This window comes from Lepeophtheirus salmonis, chromosome 3 (assembly GCF_016086655.4).
Source record: "Lepeophtheirus salmonis chromosome 3, UVic_Lsal_1.4, whole genome shotgun sequence".
Lineage (NCBI taxonomy): Eukaryota > Metazoa > Arthropoda > Copepoda > Siphonostomatoida > Caligidae > Lepeophtheirus > Lepeophtheirus salmonis.
The window spans coordinates 1,128,453-1,137,554 of NC_052133.2; the positions used below are offsets into that span (position 1 = coordinate 1,128,453).

At 33.4% G+C, this 9,102-nt stretch overlaps 1 long non-coding RNA gene across 1 annotated transcript; it reads right to left on the reverse strand.

Annotated features, from left to right (window-relative positions):
- Positions 1-2,361: 2,361 nt before the first annotated feature.
- LOC121114498 (uncharacterized) lies at positions 2,362-4,163 on the reverse strand. Its single transcript, XR_011779136.1, has 2 exons — positions 4,093-4,163; positions 2,362-4,035 (listed from the first exon to the last, which is right to left on the reverse strand). It is a non-coding gene; the product is annotated as an uncharacterized lncRNA (long non-coding RNA).
- Positions 4,164-9,102: the final 4,939 nt, after the last annotated feature.

The window sequence follows — 9,102 nt, forward strand, 5'->3', positions numbered from 1 at the left end:
AATATAATAATATGACATAAAAATCAAAATTATTTTATTATTTATCAATTGTAAATAATGGTGTAATGCAAATATATATTTATTTATGTGTTTCATTGATTTAAGTTATATTTTTATTTGTCTTAATTGTTTAGCTAATTTACAACAATTTGTATTTATTACAATTATATACTTCTAAATATCTAGGCATGTAGTAAAAACGTTAGATTTTTTTTACTACTCTCATTAGTCAAAGGTTTATTCGAAAGGGTATTTGCTCTAATCTAGAATACCGTTGCAGTTACAAGGCATCGAAGTCTAAAAAAAATTCAGTGTAGTGCTTACTTTTCTTAGTGTGTACGTTTTGTTGTTCAATATTTTTTTATAAATTAAAAAAATGATATCTTCAACAAAAAATCCATAAGAATATTTTCACTAATTACAATATTTTTAAATTAATAGTGAAAGACCTATATTTGCTAGAAATTCTTGACGTTGAATGTAATGATGATCATCATTTTGATCGTTATATATTTTTGTCAAATTTTCAAGTACATGACAAAACAATTAGTTTCTAAAGTAAAAATAATATTGAAAAAGATATAAAAATAACTTGGAATATACTAAAAAGTAAAGAAGGATTGAAAAATTGAATAGTGGGTATTATAATGCTTATTAATGTCATTAGGAATATTGAAAATATTCTTTAATCTTTATAAAAAAAATTATTCTCTAAAAGTATTATATAATATTATTATTACTTTGTAATAAACTCACTACAATATATTTTATTTACAATAATAATATAGGTACCTTTAAATGAAATAAAAACATAAGAATACCCCATAACTTATCTCATCTCACATGCTTTCTCTTTCTTTAAGGTAAGTATTCATAGATATATATTATAAAATGATGCAATCCAGTGTAGAATGGGCAGGTTAAAAAAAGAAACCAAAAATCAACATAGTAACCCTAAAAATATGAAGAATGTTTTGGAGAAGAGAAAGAATATTGTTCATGACGTTTCATTAGATCAGCTACAATCAGCTCTGATAAGAGAAGAAGGAGAAAATTATATAAACAAGGACATTTACTAGAATTTCTCAAATGCCGATCCCCAATTATACTTTGAGTCCTACAATGACTTACAATTATAACTCCGCGTCAAATCCTCAGGGCTACACTCCGTCTTATATGAGCACACACGAACGTTCAAACAGGTTTTAAATATAATTGAATCTATTTAGGACAGAATGTTCACTACTAAGAAATTAAATAATAATGACGATTGCTCAAGAAAAGAAATTACCACTTTATACTACCAATTACAAATAAACGGCCCAGCTAAAAAAACACACCGGATTTACATCTATATATTTTATCTCACTCTATGGGCATGAGATGTAAACAAGGTCATTCGAATAATCCATGAGATGGTGCTGTATATTTGGGCCCTATATAATATTGAAACACAGAATATATGAGTAATGAGTAAATATTACCATCGATTTAACATAAAATCATAGTAAATAAGCCTTGTTGTTTCAAATTATATGAAAAATGAAAGATGTGTATTTTTAGAAAAATGAAATAGTAGACATTAACTATGTATACTGTATTAGTGGTATATTTTATTAAAAGGGTACCTATACATTTTTTATTCGACATGGTAGTAATTCTTGCCGATGCCTTGGTTTATTTCCTTCTCCCCTCCTCCCTTGTCACAGTTGATCTAATGAAACGTCATAACAGCTTAGCTGCTCTCTTCCAAAACATTCTTCAATTTGTTAGGGTTACCATGTTGATTTTCGGTTCATTTTTTTACATGCCCAAAATACACACGTTTTTCATAACTAATCATTATTTTTTCCTCCCATAAATTATAATGAAGAGGAGTCAATGCTAATGAGCAACCATTGGCATTTGGTAGTGTTCGTTTAGTAATCGCTGCTTGTTCGCGAAAAGCTGTAGTTTGGCTTTGAAGGAGTGTCCCTTGATTGAAAAATTTGTTGTACATGATGTTTTTCATCAAAGATAAGTACTTTTTGATTCGCATGTACAACATTGAGAATAGTTGTAAAAAAGGAAACAAAGCGACAAAGGTATGAACGGTTAAATAAACTCGGTTCAAGTACTCATTTTTCACTTATTTTTTAACTATATTTTGTACACAATGACGATTTGCAACTTGGAGAGGAAATTTTCTCCAAGTAAAACTCTCTCAATCAGGGTCAAGTATTGCTGTTATTGTTTCAAAATTAAGGCTGAAAAAATACGGGTAAAGTGGGAATTGTGATTAAAGATACCTTTATACTTTAAAGGAACAAAATCAATTTGGATTCCAGAATTTAAAATTGTCCCATAAATAATTGCTCCGAATAAAAAACAACTCGAATTTTATTGAAATCTTTTCAAACATTTAATTTAAATATTAATAATATTTGAAATATGAATATATTCAATTTGGACACCTTTGGCCTTTTTACAGCAACCAATCTCTTTCAAACCGCATAACACCTGGCACTCACTACATTATCTGAAATTTGGTTCCATTTCTTCTCAAGGGTTATCATGAGAGTATCCTTATTACATAAAGGATAAACATTGATCTCCCTCTCCAACATTCCCTAAATAGAAAATTCCAGGGATTTAAATCAGGTAAAGAGGGATACCACATGGATTTGTTCCAAAAATGCTAGATTTTTTTAAAACCAGTTTTGAAACTAAGTGGGCACCATGAAATGGAGCTGAATCCTGAGTGAAACAAACTTCTTGGCGGGGAAATGCTTGTTCAATCCAGGGCTCCACTTTTGTCTTCCAAAAAGTCTAAATTAGCTTTTTGACTAATATGTAGTCCATCAGGAAATATGAACATGGGTTATTTTGCCCCATTTGAAACCACAGCGCCCCAAACCTTGATTGAATTTGGTTTTTGCGCTTCAAATTTTTGGGTGGAATACATGCTGACATATGTCTTAGCCAAGAATCTATATTTTGCTTGCTGAATTTCCAACTTAAAGTAAATAGCTTTTCGTTCGTCACAATAAATCATGATGCCATTCTTATGTACGCCAGTTGAGCAAAGCTTTGCTTTTATCCTTTCTCTTTCTACAGTGTGCAGCAGCGAATCGTGAAAGTAATTGATTCCCGTGTACAATTATCCCAGATTTTGAAAATAAAAGTGACAGATAATGGAAATATTTACTGGTTTACTGGGATGTCAATAGCTATATCATTTCTCAAAATGACCTCCCTTGGCCACCATCATGGCCTCAATCCTGGGGTGGAAGGCCAAGGACGTCTTCCTCACAAAGTCCTCACCATGTCCCCCACAGCCTTCAGGGACCCACATTGTGGTGAGAGGTTGCACAAACTTTCTTCTCAATGGCACCCCATAGTCCAGGGGGTTCAGGTCCAGCGAACTCACATCTTCCACAGCCAGAAATTGACAAGGTACTTCTTGCACCAATCTTCTCGTCAGAGAAAACTCGGAAGGTTGATCGATCTGTCTTTAGACAACTGAGTAGATTCGTCCCTTTCTCGATCCTACTCACCTTCTCCACCTCTGTCAACAGCTGACGTCGCCTTTTAACGTAAGAGATGCCTCTCAGGTCCTTTGTTCTCCTCCTGAGCGTCTTCTCGTAGACCTTGAGGTCCATCTTTCTCACGCTCTTCATCGGGTTCATGTCTACCTTCTCGTCCAAAAAGTCTTTAAACCGAATTTTGTTGAGACCACCTCTGCCAGGACTCCGTGCGAGGCTCAGGTAATCCTTTTTTAGTTTCTTCACCTTGAAGACGAGTCTCTTCGAGCAGTCAACAGTCCTGATAATTTCTACCACCTTAACATGAGCGTAAAGCAAGTCGGATATCTTTTTTCTTTTAACCTCCGTCGTCGCTCTAATTCATATTAAGAATGTTGTTTTAAAAAGAAAACATGTTCTAATTGGATTATAGAATAAGCTCATGTTACTTAAAATAGTTTAAATCCCACTGCATAATTCGTTGCCACACACTGGAATTACACCCTTTGACAAAAGATGACGACATTGAATTCTGTAAGGTTTGACCCCAATGTCATCTTTAACAATCTTGACATAGTATTTTGCTTACATTGTTACCCTGGCCCAGCTTTTGTATGGATCTTCGTGGATTTCGCCGGTTTTTTCACGGACAGCAATTTTCTGGATTAATTTAGAAGTGAGCCCTTACTTTTAATAGTTGTAATCTGTTCCCCATAGATTTTTCCATTTTTTGTAAAAATTATAAGTTCCAGGGCAATTATGAAAAATTCATGTTTTTATACATGTAAATTATGGAAAAAATATATAACACAACAAAACCTCTCAGACAGTTATTTTATCCAATACAAGTCTTTAAAATATGGGACGTTTTTAAAAAGCATCCCTGTATACTTCATAGCTAGTTCTGCAGTCTATAGTATATTGGGCATCTTTTATTACATTGTTGCATAAAAATAGAAAACTAACTTTAAATATGGAATTAATTCCGGTTCACGATTATTTGGAATAAACTCTATTTCAATAAATATGTTTTCTTTTACAATTTTGAAAACATTGGGATGAGATTTGACTTCTAGGAGATGGATAGGCATCGATCCATAAATAATTTTAGCAGACACCAGACATGTATTTTTCTACCATTTTCATTTCGATGCAAAAAGAAATTCTTTCAATTTGCAACGTGTATATATGTATACTTTGTATCAAGTTCCCTCCCCTTTTCTTTCTTTTCATACGTCTCAATTTTTTTTATAATCAATATTGAGACTTTCCTTTTTATGTAATAATGTGCAAAATGAAGGCCGCCAAAATTGCACTCAGAGGCACAAAGCAGAAGTTGCATTTTTGTTTTTATTTCTTTTGGAGAAAGGGTTTTAAGGCAAACATGAGAGAGAACTCTGGAAAATAGGACTTAAAAAAGTGCATAGCAACAATGTTGTTCACAAATAATAATTATTATTTGTGCCCATCCTTTCTACAAACTTAAATGAGGTACCCTAATTCAATTCACTTTTTAAAGGATGACACTATGATATTTTCACCTTGAGTTTTCGTCATTATTAAATCCAAGATAATGATCACACACAACTGAAACATTAGGTTTTTGATAAAGTTGCAGTTTGCTTAGTTCAACCTCGAGATGAAGAAGTAAAAACGGCATTGGCAAATAATCATTGATTTACTCCACGTTCCTTTGTCCATTTTGCAAAAATAAAGCAAGGTTATGAGCCTCAGAACAATACAATACCTCGGTGATCAACTCAAGGAGAGGGGATAAGACAGAGGTAGTAGGGTGAGAAGAAAGGTTGGGATGATTTGGGTGAGATTATCTTGGAAAAGGTGAATGAAGCAAAAAGTGAACTCCCACTTATACATTAGGATCCTCCATACTTATACTGGATCAAAGAAAGTAATTCAAAATGATGTTATTGCAGGGTAGTACTCCATCCCACAACTCCAAAACGTCCTTTCGACAGCCAGGGCCATAGTAAGATTTTTTAGGCGGTTGTTGGTCTTTTTGATATAATTTTTTATTTATTAATGCCAAATTTTTAATATTAATATTATGTGTATCATAATATTAGAATATAATATTTGACCCAGTACCTTTTACGTAAGCAACGACACATTTGATTTTTTCGGACAATTTTACAAAAAAATACAACTTTGAAAATTTTTAGGCAAAAGAGGTATGGCCACCCTCATTTCATTTTTTTAGCCGTAATCAAGGTAGATTTTTTAGGTAGAGCGTCCCAATTTGGTCTTCCTCCATTCGGCTCAAATAAGTGTTAATTTATGAAGACATTCATCAAACATGTTCAATCTTTCGTTCTAGTCTAAATAAATATGTCATCACCGGAGGCCCAAACTTCGGTGATAACTCATCATTAACATTTATTAATGCTTTAATAATCAAATTTTCGGATTTTGAGTAAATATCATATTAGTTTGGTTTTTAATTATATCATTATGAAATACACAACCCAACGAGCGGAAGTTTCTGTAGTTGTAAATCCCTGAGATATCCTGAGAAAACGAGATCGTAGGAGAGAAACCATAAAGTAGTTCATATACATAAACAAATCAACAATGTGTTTCAGCAGCAAATAGGGTAAATAATAGATGAACTCCGAACAATTCACTACAAAATCGATAATTTGCAGTATTTACCTATATGTACATTAGACTGTACCAAAATCACAAAAATTGGAAATCTGGTATGGTGGTATATTTTTATATTTTGTATTTTATTCTTTTAAACAAGAAAATAACCATCAAACGTAAAAAAAAATTGGTTTTTCATGACGCATTTTGATTTGAAAATCTATAAAATGTCGAAAAAGGAAATTTTGTTGTTGTTTAATTAAAATTATAGATTTGAATCGAGTTACATAATATTTAATTTATTAAGTATTATTTATTAAGCATATTGTTATGTATTTAATATGTCCTTTCTGGTTTTTATCTTCCTGTATATTCTTTTATGTATTTAAGTACTGAGTTTTGTGTATTATAAATAGTGTCGTCTCTTGTAAATATATTTAGAGTATAATTAGAACACACATGATCTAGTGTAGTATCATTCCTCCACGTCCTTCTTCCTCTCATCTCTCCCGGTCATCCTGGATCTCTCCTATTATAAATAAGCTTGCGTCTCTCCCTCGTCAAGACGCAACATTGGCGACGAGGATGGGATCAGGATCACGTGACCTCCCTGCTGTGGGTTCATCGGCGAAGCTAGCCCTTTTGGAGTTGGGTAGCCCTTTTTCGTCGATAGGGAGAACGCTCGTTCGTCTGCGGAAGGCGGAGCAATATGGACTGTGCCTATGTTTGGGCCTCGTGGAGGAAGGAAGAGAACCTTGGTCACTTTCAAGAAGTGAAGTGTGTGTCCGGGTCAGGGACCACATAATTAAAAATGGATTTGTTCCTACGCACTTTTGGTTCTCTACTGTTCCTACTCTCCCGTTCACATCATTGGTTGATGGATGTGGAACGGTCTCTCTTGTGGATCATCCCGAGTTGGATGAGGTTACATCGAGCAAGATGTCTCCCAGGGACGAGCAGGATGCTCGGGTCCTTAAAACCTCGACAAGGGTGAGTGTTGTTTCTCCCAGGGACGAGCAGGGTGCTCGGGTCCTTAAAACTTCAACAAGGGTGAATGTTATTTCTCCCAGGGACGAGCAAGGTGCTCGGGTCCTTAAAACCTTTATGAGGAGTATTGTCCTCCTTTCTCCGGTGCGCGTGCTGAGAGCACGGCACGTCTATGGAGATAAACTTTTAAAATACAAGGAAGAATGTTTTGTCCTCGCCTGGACATGGATGGAGCGGATCTATAGGCTGCTTTTCATGGAGAGGAACCTGTTTAAGCACCGCCATGGATTTGGTGCTTGGGGGGGTGATGTTATGTATTTAATATGTCCTTTCTGGTTTTTATCTTCCTGTATATTCTTTTATGTATTTAAGTACTGAGTTTTGTGTATTATAAATAGTGTCGTCTCTTGTAAATATATTTAGAGTATAATTAGAACACACATGATCTAGTGTAGTATCATTCCTCCACGTCCTTCTTCCTCTCATCTCTCCCGGTCATCCTGGATCTCTCCTATTATAAATAAGCTTGCGTCTCTCCCTCGTCAAGACGCAACACATATGTTTTGCAACAATATTTCTCTAACTTGTCTCATAATAGGAGTATTTTAGTTTCAAACATGTTGCCAATGAATATTTTTTGGTACCACGTATTACACACATGTGTTTAGATGTTTCTCTTCATTTTAATTACTAAAATCTCATTTTTTGATACCAAATATATTATTACTAAATATACTTTCGTTGTTCATTCGTCCCAAATAAGATTTTCTATTTTACCAATTTATCATTTTGGACTACAAAAACTGTCAATTAAACTCTTAAAAATACGATTTTTATTTATTATTCCTTAATTTATAGCTTTGATTTTATTTTATTTAAGCTTATTCTTATTTTTATATTCTATATTTTGGTATTTTTCATTCGTTATGAATATATATATTTTTTTAATAAAACGTAAAAGTTGACTTTAAGGAATGACTACCGGGATAAAAGGCTCAGTGGCGTTGTTCGAATCCTTGATACTAATAATTGAATTATAATCCCGATTAAGTTTAAGTAAACAGTATGGCCGTACTTTGAAATCTTCTAATCACTTATATTTCTAATGTCTTTATTTTTGATATCCCTAATTTCTATCTTCTTCCTTAGAGCTTGATATTAAGGATAGTAGAACATACTTAGAGTGCAACTAATAGAGAAACTTATGGTCCATGTATTTGTTCGAATAGAGTGTGAACTTCAATACAAAAATAATTATCTTAGGAATTGCAGATGAATAACTTCTTAAAATGAAAATCGTCATGTTTTCACATTCGATATGACTGATATCTCAAAGCATGGGTTGACTGGAGATAAAACAAAAAGTTACAAGTTATATTGGATTTCATTGGGAATTTTTAATTCCATAAGTAATTCTAAATTAAAGTAGATTTAAATATTTTAACCGGTCCCTCACATACCTACATTACATCAAATACAATTAGTTCAAAACAACTAATAAATAAAAAAGTTTCACCATGAAATTTATGGAGAAAGGTATGTGGAGTGCTCGCTCTGAGCATCTTATACTACCTTTACTATCAAGCTCTAAGCAAGAAGATAGAGTATTCAGGATCTCAAAAATAAGAAACATAAGAGATAGGAGTGACTTGGAAGATGTCAGTGTACGTCCATACTGTTCGCCTAACCTCAATTGGGATGCTGATTCAATTATTAATAACTTGGATTGGAACAACGCCACTGGGCCTTTTATTACAGCATTCATTCAAAATACCATGCCACACACAAAGTTCTGAACGTGTAGTAAAAGAAGTAACCAACACTTTAGCTCAAATTTGCTCGTTATACGCGGTACAAAACAAAAATATTTATTTATTGGCAGCATGCTTGGAACTGAAATACTCATCCTTCGATGCAAGTTAAAGAAAGATTGTATAAATGTTTTTGCAAAATATATGTTTCATCCACAATACTTAAAAAAATAAAAATCCCATAACTGGATTCAAAT